The 19,233-nt window shown below is 47.2% G+C and overlaps 1 protein-coding gene across 2 annotated transcripts in view; it reads right to left on the bottom strand.

Moving 5' to 3' along the window:
- Plxna2 (plexin A2) overlaps nt 1-17,987 on the bottom strand; it is a 205,182-nt gene extending 187,195 nt beyond the window's left edge. Inside the window, exon 1 of one of the 2 annotated variants that reach the window (XM_063272193.1) lies at nt 17,969-17,987. The gene's annotated coding sequence lies outside the window, so the exon portion shown is untranslated. Of the gene's footprint in view, nt 1-9,041; nt 9,613-17,968 lie in introns of those variants that run through there. The other variant, NM_001105988.2, reaches the window with a different exon arrangement.
- Between the last annotated feature and the right edge of the window lie 1,246 nt (nt 17,988-19,233).

Genomic DNA, 19,233 nt, shown 5'->3' with positions numbered 1-19,233 from the left:
CAGGCAGGTCCCTGAGAGTCAGAGCTCTTGGTCTGTGCCTCCCAGCCAGCAGTCTGCAGGCAGCTGCTGGGGTCATTGTCTCAGCCTCTTCAAGTTGTGAATGCTGAGTCTATAGAGACCGAAACACAAACAGTGCCTACAGTGCCTCTCAGGAGGGAAAGGCCGCCTGGCCTTGCCAGAGCCATTGACTGTGCAAATAGCAAGACTGGAGATGGATGGAGGAAAGCTGGTTGGAGCTATTGAAAAGAGGGGGGAGTCTTTCTCCCCACACTGCTCAGTGCCAGTAGGAACTGTGGATGTGTGCTAAAGGCCAGCAGATGGGCAGAAAAGAGGCATGGTGAGTTCTCCCGAGGATACTGCCTCATCATGAGCTGCGTGTCTAGCCAAACCCAGGAATAGAGAGAGGAGGATGTAACTGGGTAAAGGATGGTAGCAACAGGCTGGGGAGAGATGTGGTAAAGTGGGCGGGGCTAGTGGGCAGGAACAACTGGAGTACGGTGTGGTGATGCAGGACATTCTACCACTCAGCTTGGGCTTAGGTTTCTTAGCTAGTATTTGAACTTGGGTTAAAACTATTTTCAAATACTCAGGCATACTTCCCAAGTGCTCTACACATCACGCCTGTTCATTTTGTAACTCATGTTTAGTAAAGAGAATCGAGGCATCATGTCCTGCCTGTCTCCATTTTCTCAAGCAGGCTTTTGGAGAGTACTGTCAAGCATGTAGGGATATCTTTTCAGTATCACATTCCCACATTCTATAGTCCACAAAGAACGAGGCCCTCTTCCAGCTTGGCCAGGGGGCAGTGTATGGGTCTAAGAGACGACAGCTGATGTTTTCCCCCAGCTGGGTTGCATGGCATGACCAATGATTGGCAAAGGTCAAGGATTAGACCCAAGCCTTTGGGCCCTCCTGGACCTGCCAACACTCTTCCTATTGTGTTTGTCCTGTGCACAGCCTTTTCTATGTGGGACAGCACCTCCTAACTGCAGCCAGGCATCTGAACCTAGGGATCTGCCCTCCTTTTTCTCGAGGGTGACTCTCAGAACAATGCCAACCGATTCTCTCTAAGACCATGTCCTTCTCTATTCTTAAGAGTAGAAGGTATTCAAAAAAATCCAAACACAGCAAAGTCAGGATTCAAATCTCAACTCTAATATTTAAATGTCAGCCATAAGCAATGCCTGTGGCCTCAGTGACAGGACTACCATGGGTTTTTCCTCTTTCCAGACTCCAGGAGTATCTGGCTCTTTATACTCTAAGCATACATTTTCTTTAAGTACGAGCTTGCCTTTTTAGAAAATTCTAAATAAATATAGAGAGACTATGGGGGGGTGTGAATAAATTGAGAACATCCCTGGTTTTATTCTGCTCTAGATTTTAGAATAACTTTTCCAGTTGGCAGCACTCATCATTTTCCTAACTCCCTTAACACATCTTCTGCCTAGCTCCAGAAGCACAGACAAATGAAAGCTCTTGAACATCACAAAAAACCAAACAAGTAAACAAACCCTGTCACACAAACAGAGACAAAGGTACTAGGTAGGAGGAAGTAATCAGCCCATTGAGGTGTCAGGCATGCGCTGCTCTCCCTCCTGCTACCAGGGAGCAAATGGAGGTATGGAGAAGTCAACAGGTGAGAAGCCCTCAGGAAGGGTGCAGAAAGTGTGAAGGGAAACCCTTTGTTCCTCCTTTGTTCTTATGTGGCAGGAGCCTGTGTGGCACCACATTCTTCCTGGCCATCTGTCTGGCTCTTAGTAGGTCTCACACCCTCTGTTCGAGGTTTCCTGATCCCAGCTACACATGTGGTTCATATTACTCTTTAAGTCCTTGAGTTGAAAACCTGGAGGGATTGATGCCTGGGTACTCAGATAAGAGCTTCATTCTTTTGGATAAATCTGGGAGTGTTTACAGAATCTGGGGGTACCTTACAGAAGTTCTGGTGCTACAGGTTTCTGTCACTTACAGCAAAGGGATAAGTTGGGAAGCTCTAGGCAGGTTGAGGCTGGGAGTCATCCATCCAACTCTAGGTCTGCAGACACCCTCAGAAACACTAGCACTTACACTTAAAGTGGGGACCCAGAGTGGGGCTCTGCTGGCTCTGGAGGGCCAAGGGGTCTGAGTTCTAATGAGAACTGGTCTTCCAGGGAGTTCAGAAACTAGGCTCTTCTCCCTCAGGTATTTTCGTTCCTCTCGAACAGGGTGAAGGGGGGAAGTGGGAATGGGTGACTGGCAGGGAAGGTGGGAGGTCAGAGGCCAGTGTAATATTTATTCAGCTCAGTAGAGACCTTTCACTTTTAGAAGCAGGAAACAACTTCAAAGCTGCAACATCCCCTTGCCACTTTGCTAGCCTGCTGGTCCTCAGTCTCCACAGGGAAGCAGAGCTCTTTACCCTCCCTTCCTGAACCTACCCCTCTCTTAGCCTGGCTCCTGCTTAGAAAGGTCATGTGCCTGGTATGCTTACAGAAAAGTTGTCATAGTGGCTTCCTGAGCAGTCTGAGCTGTCCCTGGAGTGCTCTTACTCAGTCTAAGTGAGCCATGCAGAGTGTGGTAAGCCTCACTCTGCCACAGCAGAGTAGCTGTGTAGGTTGACACTTGAGAGGCGAAGTTGCCAGCTACAGTCCAAGGCCTAAACACCAGAGGTTCTTCACAATGAATAGATTAGTGGGCCATTCTTCATGAAAGTCCATTCACATACCCAAATAGATGTTCCAGGGAATAACTGTAAGGGCTTCTCGGTTCTCTTGATGCCCAGATTTATTCCTACTCTGGGACACACTAGTACAAAGCCCTCCAACCTAAGGTTCACAGAGAGATCTATTTCCCCAAACGAGTTGACATCTGCTTCCTTTTAACTTTCCTCTGCTAGCCTTCCCTGGCCTTCATCTCACACAGGATTTACTCAAGACACTCAGACTGAAATAGGGACAAGCTGTGACATTTTCTATTGAACCACACTAGTGTCCACACTGCCAGTTCTGGGATATTTAGGAAGAATGCAGCAAGAAAACCTCTCCAGACTTTGTGGTGGGAAAAGGTGCTGGAGGAAACAATTCCAGTGCTGCCTAAACCCATGGGGAGGGGCAGAGGGTAGGGAGGTAGAATTAAATGGCTCCTACTAACAGGACCCTGGATTTCTCAGGCACAAACCAGTTTCTCCCAGAAATCTAACTCGTACTGAACTACACAGGTTACAAGCTCTGAGCAACACCCTTTTTCCCTTCAGAGGAAGAGAAAGCTAGTCATGGCTAACCCCACCCTGCCTTCTCTGACTGGTGCCTGGGGGATTTTGGCTTCTGCAGTTCTCTCCCACAGCTCCAGATGTTGCTATGGTTGTGGTTCTTTGGAGGCTAAAGCTTTTGCTCTTCTATCCTCAGACTATGAGTTACCACATTTTTGGCAGTACACAAGTGATTGACCTCCATCTATTTAAACCTGAAGGGATTCTGATTCCTGCTTTCAGTGTCTGTGTGGCTTACCCTAAGGGGCAGAAACAGTAGCTCAACTACTCAAGTAATCTCTTAACACCCAAAGGAGAAACCAAAGCTGCAAGGTAGGTTGCTGAAACATACAAGAGAAAGTCTGTGAGTCTGAGTCTTCACAGAGGGTGGAGAAGAAATGGATCCTCCAGAAGCCTCTGGAAGTCTCTGAGAGGTAGGGGTGTGTGTGTGTGTGTGTGTGTGTGTGTGTGCGTATACACACACATGCATGCATGTTGGGGGTCATAGAGGGAAGAGAGTCATTTACCTTACCACATATTCAGTCTGTGCCCCAGGGCCCCTCCCCACCCTGCTTCTGAAAGACAAGTTGAACTTACTGCCTTTTCTCTCATCCTGAAAGTAATTTCAGGCAAGCAAAGCAGGATTAAACTTTCATAACAGGACACATTTATCTTGTTTGCTACTTTCTTTCCCTGTGTCCTCCCTCTGCTCCACTCTTGACCCTAGGTAAGTTGGAGCCAGAGGGAAGCTGAGATTAAATATCAGGGGATAGTATCAGACCTAGAAGGACTCTGATCTCTGATTCCCTGCCCATCCCCAATATTTTTCCATCCACCATTGGACAGTTATTATCTCTGTGGATGAGAGAAGCCTCTGCACTCTGTGCGTGTCCTCTCTCAATATTGTCCTCTGTCGAAATGAAAGGGGGAATTAGAATTCAGAGACAGGCTCCCAGGGAGAATATGAAGACAAAGATTAAGTCAGCGATACAATGCTGACATACGTTTAGTTCCTGAAAGGTCTTTTTGAAAAAAAGTCTCCCTCAGAGCAATGTTGCCACTGCAGAGACTGGCTGGAAATACACATTAGGGAGTGAGAAGAAGAGAAGGTCTGTGACAGGGACTTGGGGATGGGCCAAAATTTTACTCGCTAGTATAAAAAGGCAAGAATCTCTTGATGAGACATCCAGGACTGAATTGCCTGCTGACTTGAGCATAACATCCCTTTCCCTAGCCACCCAGACATGAGCTGTGTGGGTTAACCTTCTCTCACCTTGTCCTATATCCAGTCAAGTCCTGTAGGGCTGGCCTCTAAGGGTTATACGGACACACACACACACACACACACACACACACACACACACACACACACGGATACATACATGTACACTCCTACACATATCTTATGATGACACTAGCCTCCCCTGTAAGTCTAGTGAACACTTTATAATGAAGCTGGCCCTTACTCCCGGGGACCTTCTCTCCCCTGATCCTATCCTTCTGTGCCAAACAGGGGTGAAAAGTTCCAGCTTTGCCCTTTGCCATTGCAATTGAGTTTCCAATATATGAGCCTCCTCTACTCCTCCCCCAAAATAAAATAAAATAAAAAGCACAAAAGCCAGTAATGCAGAACCTGTGGTTTTGAAGAGTCCCCTCTAGTGGAGAAAACCTGCTACTTTGGCTTCCCGCATCCCAGAGCCTCAGGCTCTGAGCTCACTGGAGGAGCCTATGCCTGGGGCTCAGTCTTTGGCCCTTGTATCTCAGTACACTGTCAGTCTCCATCTCTATCTTCCCTCTGTCTCCTGCTTGTCGCTCTGTTTATCTGAGACCTTGTCTACATCCTGATTTCTATTACTGCAAGTGTGCCTTCATGCCTGTGTCTGGAGCTGCACACTCTATCTCTACCTGCTTTTCTGTGGATTTCAGCAAGGCAGCTCTGATGAGCCAAGTGCTTTAGGAGGACCTCCTATCAAGTGGTCTCACGCCAGATATCTAAAACGGGACCACAGTCTGCCAGGAGGAAGAACAGCAGGCTATGTTCAAACTCCCTCCTTCATCCCCTGCTACCCCATTTCCAAACAAACTCTGGTCTAATGGGTTGATCTATACTCCCAAAGCAATTTGTACTCAAACTGCTTGGAGTACTATGTGAAGCCAACCCTCTCCATTCTCCCAGACCTTGTCTTCTCCTCAGCCTCTGACTGTGCCCTGTCATGTAAACAGTTGGCAAAGCCTGGGCAAAAGGACAGGTAATGGAGGGGATGCTTGGAGAAGAAGAGGGAGAGTGAGTGGATCAGGTACTATGCCAGCGGCTACAGGAAGACAGCAGGGAGTGGTAACACCAACCACTCTGCTAGAAGAGAGGGCTGCTGGAGAACACCTGCTGGTTCTCAGGGTTCCCAGAGATATCCTGCCACCCAGATGAGAGACTAAGTCAGACAAAGTCAGGATAATGATTAAGCAGCTGCTGGAGCAGGGGATTTTCTGGAAGAGCTCAGTTGTAAGCCTTTCTTGTCAACCTCCCTTCCCTTTCTCATCTTATACTAGAATTCCATAGGGACCTTATTTATCCCCAACAAAACTATTCTCACTTCTATTCCTGCCCTCCAACTTAAGACTGAGCAATGAGTTGTATAGAGGTTCCATATGCCCACACGCTAGGCAGTAGAGCCCAAAGAACTTTGGGGGCTGAGCAGAGGAGAGGGGGTGGCCCCTTCAGACCAGCCAACAGGCAGGATGGGACCAGCTGTTTGACCCCAGAGGAACTGCCTTTCTTTTTGTCTCCACAGGGGGTTCACCTTTAGAAATGACCAAAAAAAAGCACAGGATGGCACACCCACCCCTCATTTGCTCTAATCAGGCATGAAATCTTTGTAACTAAGTGAAAAAACTGTTTCCCATAAGGGAATCAGTTCCATTCATCATTGTTTGAACTGAGCATATGTGGTGGGGAGAAACAGAACACTCACATAGAATGAATTGATAACTGACAGCCCTGGGGGGAAGGGGTAGCAATGGGAGAAAGGTAGTGTTGGGGTGCTACACATATTAGCTGTAAAAACTTCACCTCAAAGCCTGCTTTTCTTGGATTCTCTTACAGTCTTGGATTATTCCGGCTAACAGACTGTAACACAATGCTCCCGTCTCTTTATGATCTGCATGGGGTTGCGAGGGGGTTGGCTCTGGTTGCCTCTCTCCATTTGCCATGATGGACAGAAGTATATTGTACCCTAGTCTCTCTGTGCAGAGACAGCTGTGTGGCAATGCAGGAAGACAGCTGGGGAGGGGGGCCTGGAAATAGGAATTGCCTCCCCAACACCAAATCCTGTAGCTTCTAGAGGCAATCATAGAAAGCAAGGTGGAATAGAAACCGTAAGGCTCCACAAACAGTGATGACTCCAGCATCAGAAATATTTCGGGATTGCTTGTGCTGGCAAGCTTAAAGCCAGCTGCTGTCCTGTGTATTTAAGCATGTCACTGGCTTCCCCTCCTGCTCCTGTGTCTCCTTGCCCATGAAATAAAGATTAGCTGAATAATCAGGAGTGTTGGTAAGCAGGAGAGGGGCCCTAGTAGAGAGAGGCTGTTCTTTGAGGCTTCCCAACCTTATTTGGAACACGCAACTCCTGCAAAACAGATGCTGAACTTAATCATCTACCATATCTACAGCTTCTCTTGGTCAAGAATGTTAGAGGGCAATCCTTCATTGACAGTATAGAGACAGGAGAGATGTTCAGGGCAGCTATGATAGGGACCAGCAGCCTTGAGATGGCATGGTCTTGAGCAATAGTCAAATGATATTATTGTCTGTTCTTCCTTTAACCAAAGGTCCGCTGCTCTTCACCCCCTCCTGGATCCAATCTGTGATGGTCCTTGTCCCCATGCCCTGACAACAATGAAAAGGGTGCAGCTGAGACTCCCTTGCCAGGCTGTACCTGAGCAGGGAGAACCATTCAAGTCATTGGCACTTCAGGGCTTGAAACCTTTAGCAGAGTCTCCTCCTCCGTACATGGCTCAAAAAGCCATGCTCTTTGAATTGTTTTTCAACACTATTTACCCCCATGTCAATGCAAATTTTCTGAGGACAGTATGGGAACAGAGGGGTCAGTCAGTCTTCACAGTCCCCTTTATCAACAGGTTTTTGGACAGAATTAACTGTGACAAAGGCAGGTTCTTTAGATAATACTAGCTAGTGGCAGTAGAGGCAAGTTGTGGGATGGGTTGGGGCTTAGCACTAAGAGGAGGTGATGTCAGGTAGAAGACAAACAAAAAAGCAACCTCCTGGGATATGGGGCCAGATTCCACTCTGTTTCCTTGGTTCCCTGCCCTCTCTCAATTTTCCACCCCTAGGCCACCCAGCAGAGATCACAGGTAATTACTTCCAATGATGCTCTGTGGGGAGAAGAGAAGTTAATGAATTCTTCTATCTTCCTGCCTGGAGATCAGAGGATGGAGGGCTGCTAGCAACTCTAGGAGTTTTCCAGGGTGATTGCACAGAAAGTTGTGCATTTCAATTAGGAACAGCTGAATTCCTCCAGCCAGGGCTAAGCTCTTCTGGGGACTGGTTCTCACTGGAAGGCCCCAACATTCAGAGCTGGCCCAGAGGGAAGAATGAAGTTTCAAGATCTGGAAAGAGACTCAGTATGACAGGCCTGCTATTGTGTGGAATCACAGAGAGCTGAACCTGACTCCAGGTCTGTTGAAAGCAGCCATCTCAGCATTGCCTGCAGTCCAGCTCTGAAACTCAACTGTACAGACCTGGTCCACTGAAAGAATGGTTGTGTCTCAAATTGTCTAATTCTCCACAGATGGGCCTTCAGACATCTGGTAGCCTCACTCCCCAAAGTCATTTACCTCTGTCTGTTGTGCGTATGAGTTAAGCTGTCTACGATCTTGGTTCTCCACAGAGCTGAACATTCTTGCTCTAGACAACTACTGGCTCTCCTTTCCAGACAGCAGTGACTGACCTGCTCTCCCAAGTTTCCCCCAGCTTATTCTTCTGCCTGTCTCTACATGAGCTGTTTGAAGAGGTAGCTCCTCCCAGGGCAAGGGTCATGTTAAACAGGTGGACATTTTTGAGGGCCCTAGGAATGACATTTTCAGCTTTTGACATATAGATCAAGATGAGCATTTAAGAAGACTAGTCATGAGTAAGAGAAACTGGAATTTTCTAAGATCCTATCACTTCGTGAGGTAGGGCAAAAAAGAGTTCACGGAGGAAATGAGCTTTAAGGAGCCCCTTGGACTCTGGACAAACTCCCACTTCAACCAGCACCACTGTTGCTCAAACCAAGGGGGCCGGCCCCAGCTGGGCACTATGCCATGGGGGATGGGGACAGAAACACTTAACCACAGTGCTTTCAAACCGTTCTCACAGCTTCCCGGAACGCGCGCAAAGGATGCCCTCTTCCCAATTCGATTCCCGTCTGCTGAAACACTGGAAGGGTCAGTGGCCACCCGGGACTACACTGCCTGGTGAACGCCCCCAAAACGGCCTCCGGCCATAGTCACCCCAGGCTATCTCTCAAGTGCCACTAAGGCCCTCTCTGGACTCCAACCCTGGGACGACCTCCCCTCCCAGGCGCTCCCTAGAGCTGCAGACAGCCGGCAGGTGCGCGTTACAAGCGCACCACGGAGCGCCGGAACCACCAGAGCCGCCGGAATCTATGGCCCGGAAGCCTGGACAGTGGCGGATCACGCGCGGAGACTCGCCGCCACAACCAAGCCGGGGCCGGGGCCGGGACCCCAAGGGGACCTGGGGTGGCTGCGCTGGAGGAACCGCCGCGGGAGCGCGCTCAGGGAAAGGGCGGAGGGCGCCGCTTACCCAGCTCGGCGCTGTCTGTCTGTCCCTGCGTCGCCGCTTCGTCCGCTCGTCTGGCGATTGCCCAGGGCAGCGTGCGCCCAGTCCTGCCTGACCCGAGTCACAGGAACAGCCTGGTCCACATGGAACCCAGGGTCATTAAAATCCTCGGCCCGCGCCGGCTGCTTGCCTGTATTCCTGGGGTAGCCCCGGATTGGGTCTTCGCGTATTCGTCCTGGTCGCCTGCGCGCAGGGACCTGGTTGCGAAGGGGCGTGGGGTCCCGCAGGGTCTCTCCGGGGCGGCTCAAAGCCGGGTGTCTTCAGGTTTCTCCGGCACGACTTTCCGGGCTGCTCTGACATCAGCGATCCTGCGCTTCCTTCCCCTCTGTTCCTGGCCCGCTCGGCCCTATTTCCTCCGGGAACCGCTGCCAGCTCTGTCTGCGACCGGGCCCGTAAGCTCCCCGCGGCTCCGCGGCTCACGGGTCCACCAGATCTGATCGCTCGTCTTCAGCTGAAGGATCCCGGCAGCTGCTCCCGCCGCCCCCGCTTGGCTCTGCGCGGACAGTGCTGCGCGCAGCGCGACTCAGCTCGGCTCCGGTGGCGGCGCCCTCAGCCGGCCTCCTATATTACCGCTCAGCTCATTATCATAGAGGCCGTGTTAACCCCCTCCCCGCCCACGCGCCCCGCCCCCGCAGAATGAATACCCTAGCCTGTCCACCCGAGAACCCGGCAGAGCTACCGCTCTGCAGGCGTTCTCCACTCTCGGCTTGGACCAGCAGACACGGTCAATAGTCAAGGTACCAGAAAGGTGGTACCAAGGGTCTAGGGAAGCAGGTCTCTCTCAGGGCCTGGTGAGCTAGCTGGCTCCGCTTCAGGAGGGGCTCAGAGTGATGAGAGAGCACTCCATCCCCTCGTGTGTCATCACCTGTCACAGAGCACAGCCTTCCCTCCTTCCTCTTCACCTGTGAGCTAGGGGTGAGTGCAGAGGAACCTGTATTGCTGGTGGGCTTAAGATAGGGTGTCAGATTTCGGAACAGAGAATTTCTCCACCCTATAAATTCCAGAAATCCAGCGAGCTGCCAAAAGAGGTTTGAAGTTGTTGATAATTATTATCTCTACATTTTGAAGAGGAGCCTGGCTTTGCATCTCCGGTTTCCTGTTCCACTGAGAACATAGAGCTGGGCCTGACTCGGGTGGGTGCAGTGGGAACCAGAGGATCAGGAGCGTTTGCCTTATCCAGACCTGCGAGCCCACCTCATACTGGAGGCGGAGGGTAATGGCTAGAAGGTTAAGACAACTTTAATAACCCCAGAAAAGAGAATTTTCAGTCCTGGTTGCTTCGGTGCGCTCACTGATCTTGATTCCTTGGCTAATAGTCTCTGTATCTGCAGTCTCTGCTCCGGTTTTCCTATGAGGACCTGTGCAAGCCATACCCCTGCAAGGTCTCAGGGTCTTCAAATTCCCTGATGGAGACTGAACATACTGAGTTTACTCAACACGTCAAAGTATCTGACAAACGTCCCCTACTGCCCTCTCGTGGCCACACTCTTCATCGGTATAAAAAGAAAAAGGGATGTGGGTTGTGCCTGTGAAAGCATAAAAACAGTTGCCTGAATTCTCAGTGTGTGGGTTGGGGGGCGTAAGGAGGGGGAGAGAATGAATATTACTTTCATCGACTATATTTGAGACACGGGGTTTTGGAATGTAGGTTTTACTTCTTTTTCTTTCTTTTGTTTTTTTCGTTTTTTGTTTTTGTTTGTTTGTTTTCTTTATTATGTATCTCTGGCTGTCCTGGAACTCTCTACTATAGACCATAGTGGCCACTACCTCACAAAGATCTGCTTTGCCTCTCTGCCTCCCAAGTGCTGGACTCAAAGGTTTATGCCACGACACTGGCCCAATTAGCTATTCTTAAAAACAAAACCTGGTTAGATCATTTAAAAGCTCTTCAATTAATCAATTCATTAATTGCCTAAAATTTGTTTCCAGTAAGTTTCACTAGCTGTTGCCAATTTTGTCCTTTGGAGCCACAAAGAGTCTGAATTCCATGATGCACACCTATCTTATCCTTTGAATTTATGTAGCATTTATTTTTGATAAAACACCAGGTGATTCTCACATTTATTTTTTTCTCCATTATTGTTTATGTCTGCATATGAGTGGGTCTTCTCTCCTTACCCAAACAATCCTTATCCTCTTATTTCTGAGTATCCTGGATTTAAGGCACATTTTGTTAAGGTAGATTAAAAAAGAAGGTGCTCTCAGATTCTGGAACACTTTTGCCATATTTTTAATGAGAGGAGCATCAGTCTAGCCAGCTTCACCTGAGACCATCCTTTGTAGGACTGGGATAACTGATAAAGCTCTCCATTGAATGTCAGGGCCTTTAATTCTAAATCAAGTGCTGTGTGACTCTGTGTGTGTGTGTGTGTGTGTGTGTGTGTGTGTGTGTGTGTGTTGGGGGTCTTATCTCTTCTCAGTGCCTCAATTTAATCTCAGTTTGAGATGATTACAATACAATTTAAATAATTTCAGATATATGTCCCCACCCCCTGTGATCCAGAAATAAACCCTTAAATGAAGAATGGGGGCACATTAAATGAAGTGACTCCTCCACATAAACCCATCCTGTTCTCTTCTCCCCACGCTTGCCCTGCCTGTCATGAGTAAAGGAAGAGAGAGGGAGAATGTGGGAGAAAGAACACCTACAGACAGATCACACACCAGGCCGGGTGACATGATGCCACCCTACTCCCACATTGCCACTGAGCATCATCTGAAAGGGAGCCAGTACAGGATGTGATCCCAGAAGCCTGATCTAGGAGGTGCCTGGAAGCAAGCAACACCCTTGCCTTTCCTAGGCAGCCCCAGTTTCCTATCTCTAAGATGAGATTCCAGCTTGAAATCTCCTGGGAGCTGAAAGGTTAAGATGCGAAGTGGAGGTATTTGAAGAATTGATAATATCCTTAAAATGGAAAGTTGTGCAACAAAACTTTTCTTAGGGAGATGCAACACAGGCCTACTCGCCCCAGCTAGGGATCTCCTGACAGTCCAAAGTTCAGACACCACCAAAGTCCAACTTGGTAAACCAATGAGTTTTACTGGGGTTACTGACAGGAGTATGGGAGAAGTGTTGCTTTCAGGCAGAAATTACTCAAAGCAGCTGCATTGCCAAGGTCCAGGTGGCAGCTGGGAAAACCTGGACCACACTGCACAGCCTGTAGCAGCTCAGCAGGTTGGGAGTGTCCGTTCCAAGCCACTCTGGTTTAAAGCTCTTCAGGCAATTCTTTTTGAGTTTTTGCAGCTCAGCTTTCTCCCATCTGAGGCAGGCTGTCAGCTTTTATTGCTTACTCTGGCAGGCACAGACTTAGTAGATCTGGTCAGTTTCAGGGACTTCCTGAAACTATTTTAAGTTGTTTACCTCTCTGCTTAAGAAGGGTCCTACAGGATGGAATGTTTTATCTTGGAGAAGACTGTTACACAACATTAGTTAAGCACATAGTTACACTTTAAGAATTAAGATAATATAACCCATGCAGGACACTGTCCTGGTGGCCAAGAACATGAGACAGAATAGGCCATGGGCCTAGGTGAAAACCGAATATTGTTCTGCTCAAGAAGAATGGTAATAAAATTATTCCTAATAACAGTCTGTTATACCATAGCACATATTAACTCACAGGGACTGAGGTTGCATGCACAGGGCCTGCACAGGTTCAATTGAGATGGGGTCCCAGTGCTAAGAGAGGGAGGTAGACAGGAACTGTCACATCTAACCAAGACTCCAACTGACATTCACTTGCAAATTGTAGCTGCTTGTTTGTATTTTAATGCTAATTGTGTCCCCCAAAACTGTTTGCATAAGAGGGTCTGTAGTGCCTTATGGGACACATGCCCCCAATTAATTCTGATTGATAAATAGTGATGACAGAGCAGCCAATAGCTGAAGAGAAGAGAAAGAAGAAGGGTTTTAGATTTTTTGCACTTGGGAGTTCCAGGAGGAGGAGGAGGAGAAGGCGGAGGAAGTAGAAGGAGGGAAGAAAGATGCCATGCCTGAGATGTGGTCAGGAATAAAGAGACCCAGAGTATTTGGCTCAATTGGGTCTAGAGCCAGGATAGAACATAGAAATTAGTAAGTAGTAACTTGGAATTATTGGTGGGAAGTAGATTCTAGCAACATGGAGGCCAGGCAGATGGCTAGCTATTGTGCTGCTTAAGGCATATTAAATATAATGACTCCATTTGTGTTTTTCATTTGAGAACATAAATCCATAAACATTGAGGTGGGTAGTAATCTAGCGCCGAGATTTATTAAAAATATTATTACTACAGCAAAGGAAAACTTTGTTTTCCTCAGCGAAGTCTCATTGGGTATATTAACCACACTTAAGGGTAGTTCCCATGTCCATCAGTAGATGGTGAACACAAAAGGAGCTCAATGGTATTTTTGTAGACATGTCTCATTTTGCTTTGTTTTTGTTTTGTTGTTTGTTTTGTGTTGTGTTGTTTATCTTACTGGTCTTTTGCTTGTATAACATGGCTTCTGTTTTTTTTTAATGGGTTTGTTTGTTGCATTCTTATTTTTTGTTTTGTTTTAATTTTTTTCTCTTTGCCCTCTTTTGTTTTCTAAAGAGATATGGATATCTCTTCGAAAGGATATGAAGTTGGGTGGGTGGGGAGTTGCAAAGGATTTGATGGGTGTTGCAGAAGGGGAAACTGTGACCAGAATATAATATATTAAAAATTCAGTAAAAAAGAGTTAAGATAATCATTTTTGGTTCCTGAGTTTTACAGGTGACAGTAGTGTCCATAGCCTCAAGCGTTTAAAGGTGCTGAGCTAACCTATCTTGACCATCATTTATTTGACCACAAAGTATTAAAGGCAACTTTATTGTATTTCTCCCTCCAGTAGAATTGTATATAGTACATAATTATCTCTTTAGAACATTTACAATTTTAGTTGATACAAAATAATTGCACATACTTATAGGGTGCAATGTGACATTTCGCTATATGTAACATGTCATGATCGGATTAGAGTAATTAATATATTGTCACCTCAAACAGTTGTTACTTATTTTGTAACACATAATAAATTATTGTTAACTGTAGTAGCCATACCATGCTGTAGACTCTGGAGCTTAGCTCAGTCTATCTAGCTGAAACTGTGACTTGACTAGCCAATTCCTCCATCAGCCTCTAGGTTCTGTCAGCCACCTTAGGACTTTTCACTTCTGTGAGACCTTTGCGTGAGTCTTTCTGTGCCTGGCTTCACTCATTTGACATAAAGTGCTCTGAATATGTGGACTGCCACAAAGGAGAAGCTTCGATTCTTCTTAAGTAGCTGAGCGGCATTCTATTTTTCCGTATAAATAACCAACAGACTACACATCCTTATACTCTGCTGCCTTTCTGGGGACTCAAGTTTTCTTTATCTATCTGGCCCCCTGGTGTTTCCTTCTCATCCTGCTCAACTGATGTCAAATCTTAGACCTTGGGGGACTTGCCAAGGGGGCTGTGGGGGTCACGAGTGACATTTATAGCCAAACACAGTTTTAGGCAAGTGGCAAGTATTTAATAAATACCCATCAAATAAGGGATGTTCTAATCTTTGGAAATTGTTGCAAGCTCCAAGGGATTCTTATCTACTGTTCCACACAGTTATTCCTAAGCTTTACCCTGGCCCAGGCATGTATAGCTACATTGGTGTTCTAGTCCCCAGACCTTTTCTTTCTCTGTCACCACATGACTGACATAGACAGGACGTTGAGAAAAGTAAGAGAGAACAGGAGGTTGTGTTCCAGGAAGAGGCGGGCATTCCCATGAAGGCACCAGCAAGCAAGTCTGTATGCTGGGGGAGGATGGTCCCAAATGGGCAGCTAGCCCGTCCCTACGGGAGTCCTCTCTGTCATAGCAGCAGCCTCAACCCCACAAATAGATGCCAGTTCGGTAGCCCCTTGGATCATAGGAGGTATTTTTGGTACTGGAAGCCAGCCACACTTTGGCAGGCTTTCTACATTAAGTCTGTTTCTCTGCAAGATGGGGGTGGCAAGTGTCAATGTTTAACATGGGATTGCTGCCTGGAGCTTGTATGTGCATATATCAAGGGGCTTAGAGTGAGATGGGGGCTGGGATTGGGAGCTGCGTGTGAACCTTGGAGGAGGTGAGTAGGCTCTTGCTTGCAGGTGTTGATGGCCATCTTTGGGCAGCACACCAATTTTCTTCAGGCATGCTCCTGGCTCCCTGAATTGATTGTCATGGCACTTCTCACTTGACCTATCTCTGCCCAGAGATGAGTGTCATTTTTTTTTCTCTTGCTCAGATTCCAAGCCAATGGTAATATGGTATCCCTGTGGGTGGGCCTTTCATGTCCTGAAACTGTACCTCACTTTCACCCTGCAGATGTTGTCAGGCAGCCATAGCCAAAGTAGTAGCCTCTACCACACCCCCCTCACACACATATTGTTGGCAACAAAGGCATCCATCTGAGAGGCCATCTCATGAATGGAAATGAGAGGCCGCTGGGCCACTCGAGTGGAAAGTCTCTGCCTGGGCAATGGGGCCCAGGGCCAGAGGCAACACAGGAGCTGGGCACCTGCTCTAGATTCTCAGCACCATTCATAAAGACTTTGCCCTGTCCCCTCCTCCATTCCTCCCTTTGCAAATTTCACTTTCCTGTGCACTTTAAACAGTAGCAAGCTTGTTAAGGCTCCAAATCAAACACAGTGGGCTTTATCTCTCCCTTTTCCCTAAACCTTTCATGGGCAGAGCTCATGCCCCTGTATATTTCATCCTCTTTCCTAACCTACCTCCCCCATTCCCTCCACTCATCTAAGAGCACTTCTGAAAGCAGAGTATCTTCTGTACACCTGGGCAATGGCACTCAGAACTACCCAACAGGACCCTGGGACTGCCTGCCAGGTCAGAGGTTACAGAATGGAAGATGGACTGACTTGTGGTCTTTGGCCAAAACTTAGGCTGATGCTCTATGCCTGGTACAGCATCTGAGAAGGATCCTGTGCTCTGCCTTTCCCCCTTTCTAAAAAGATTCCCCCCAAGGAAGCTCTATTCATTCGGTCAGGTATTTCCAGGATAGTTCTCTTGGTGCTTCTGTTTCATTCTGTTGTTTTTAAAGTAGAAATACTTCCTTTTTGTGTCTTGCAAGGATTCAGAAGAAATAACCAAGATGCTGACTGTGAATGGACTTCTCATACTGGGAAGTGTTACTTGAATGCATGATGGTGTCTGCTTCCCATCTGCTACAACGTACTTTGTTCTCTTCCTTGCTTTTCTGTAGAAAATAGCTTGGCTCACCAAAATGTCCCTTGGCATAGGCTTGCCTGTACTGGCTTCCTTATTCCAACCCTGGCAATCTAGTTTCCTCCTCTTCTCTTATTCTTCCTGGTGAGATGTAACCAAGCAAAGAAATTCCCCTTAGTCACCTTTCCTTCTGGAATCAAGAAGTCTTTCTATGCTGGAATAGCCCTAGTACTAAGCAATCCTGCTTTGATTACTTTGGAGGCAGGGGCCTGACCCTCAAGACCAACAATTAATGAATTGCATCTTTGGGGGTTCTTCCCTGTTCAGCTCCTTCACCAAGTGGGAGATCCCTTGTATTTGTGGAGTCACTGTCCTTTAGTGCTTAGCCAAGGTTGAATGGCAGCTGTTCTCAGAATTAGGGGAACTGTGCTCTAGGGCTCTCACAAGCAGGCCCCCATGAACCCCAGGGGCAGGGGAAAGATAGGCAGGAAAAAGCCAACAAATGCAGAGTCCTTTGAGACACGAAACTTAGATCCTACAGGAAGCATTTATTTTGTCCGGGCTTCTTCATTTAAAGGGATATCATCCTTTCAGTTGTCATTGTCATAGTGCAACATGGTGCTAAGGGTCAACCATGCATAGTCCGCCCAGTACCATTCTATTGCTTAGAGTCTTAGAACCTTAATCTCAGAGCTGAGTCTTTCTACCTCAACTGACAAATGCAGAACAGATAGCAGGCAGCCACAAGGTTTAGCTTAGTTGTTAAGAATGCCTATATGAAGCCTAATATCCAATCCCCAGTATTGCATAAGCTAGTATAGTTGTATATCCCCATAATCTTCAGAAGTGGAGGCAGGAAGAACAGAAGTTCAAGGTTACATAGTGAGTTTGAGGCCAACCTGGCCAGAAAAGGTTATGTGAGACCTTGTCTCAAAATAAAATAAAATAAAACAAAATTAAATTAAATGATGTCCTATGGTCAATAGGTAGCATAGGTGTCTGACAACTCCATCTTTTCCACTTTGCCCATGATTGGCTAAGAAGTTGCGAAAGCAGATGAGGAAGTTATTCCAGGTTAAAGAAGTGGGAGGCCCTAGGCCTTATGCCCTCTAAACCTTCAGCTAGCAGAGATCCGTTCAGAGCCCAGCCATAGTAAGGCTCTCACAGATTCATCCAACAAAACTTCAGAGCTGCTGCTTTTCTACTGAGCGTACAGAATGTTATCTTCTCACAATGGAGAACATGCTATAATTGTTTTCGTGATTATTATAAACAATCATATTAATAAGGCCAACTCACCCATATCTTACGAGGTGTGAGTGTTTAATAGGGAGAGTCTCTGTCGCTGGCAGAGACGTTGCAAGCACATGCAGACCTCCAGTAGCTTATGTCACCTTTGCACCACACAAGACCACATCCGTGGCCTTTCGAAATAATGGGATAATTGGGTGCAATGTGTGCACCCGCACCTCTTAGAGTGAATGTGTTAGCCTGTCTTTGTGGGAATCCACAGGGAGCCCAGTGAGCAAAACGCCATGCCTGACTTCACCTTGATTACATCCTTGCCCTACAAGCCCCAGAAGAACTGAACTCTCACTCCTCCTAATTAGGGGAAAAAGAAAGACAGTAATGATGGGAGAATTTTCTCTGCCTCTGACTGCAAGCCTTCTGAGACAGACCATTCAACTCACCCTCTCTCAGCTCCCAGCTCCTCCTTCCTGGCTGATATCTGAGGTATCTCATCCAGTGCTAGGCCCTCCCTGAGACAAGAGCCCCGGAAGAGGAGTGTGAGTTGAGTGACAGCAGGACCTGGTCTGAATGGCTCCACTCTACTCCCAGAGTCTGTTTCCTGTCTGCTGTGAGGCAGAGCAGAGCTACAGATGGGGAGGAGTCTGGGAGGTCTCAAACCAGACAGGTGGGGCTGAGCAGGGCCTGAAGGGGGTGGTGTGGGGAGCTGGCCTGAGGAGGTTGGCAAAGAGTAAAGTCCCTCACCCCATGAGAAAATAAATAAATACCCTGCTTAAATAAATCAATACTCTGACACCCAGGTGCAAAACGCAGAGTCTGGCTTCAGGCTGTAAATTTAGGACAGGGTGTGAATTACTACAGATTGAAAAAAAAATCCAGAAGTGGCACAAGTTCTTGGCAAGAAAGAATCAAGCACATCATCAACGGACACCATAAAATAGCTAATATAAAACGTTAGCCTGTTGTCACATTTTCGGTTTTGTGAATACTTAGAAGAGTTTGGTCTGAAACCTCCCCTCTTTTCTAGCTAGATATCAAGCTCAACACTATTCCTTCTGTGAAATGATCTCTTGTAGGATATTCTGAATGCTTGAAAGGTAGAAAGATCAGGAAAGGCAACTCTGTTTCTATCCATCACTTCCAGCTCTCCCCATTTACCTATCTGTTTATTGATTCAAAAATCAACACAGGTTGGAAGACAAAGGCTGAACTGAAACAAAAGGTCAAATAAACAAAAACCAAGAAAAAAAAATCCCAAAAAGTTTGATGACACTAGACTGGGAACTTGGAAGCTAGGATATCATTCTTGACTTTGCCATTGGTTGTGTGACTTGCACAAGTCTTTCTCTTCCTGACTCTGTCCCTAAAATCCAGGACTGTGGCTCCATGCCCCTACTCGACCATGACCTCAGTCTTTCCGTGAGGTACAAGAGAAGGAACACTCAGAAGGTCTTCCTTTGCTGTCTAAGAAAGTTTGATGCCTAAGATAAGGAGAACAGTGTAAGTTAGAGATGGAGCTGAAAAATAGGGTCTTGCATTGGAATCCTCGTTAGTCATATGATTTCTCTTTGATAAACGTTCCTGCACCAGACACCACTGTTATGAATCTTCCCGAGTCATAGGCGGCTGTAGCCCCTTACATCCATTGTGCTGGCAATGCTGTTCCGTGTTTGAAGGGACTGGAGTATGGGGCTTTCCAGTAACACAT

The sequence above is a fragment of the Rattus norvegicus genome, chromosome 13 (assembly GCF_036323735.1).
Source record: "Rattus norvegicus strain BN/NHsdMcwi chromosome 13, GRCr8, whole genome shotgun sequence".
In the NCBI taxonomy this organism is placed as follows: Eukaryota; Metazoa; Chordata; class Mammalia; order Rodentia; family Muridae; genus Rattus; species Rattus norvegicus.
The sequence above is the reverse complement of the archived record's forward strand: the minus strand, read 5'-3'. Positions and strand labels throughout refer to the sequence as shown.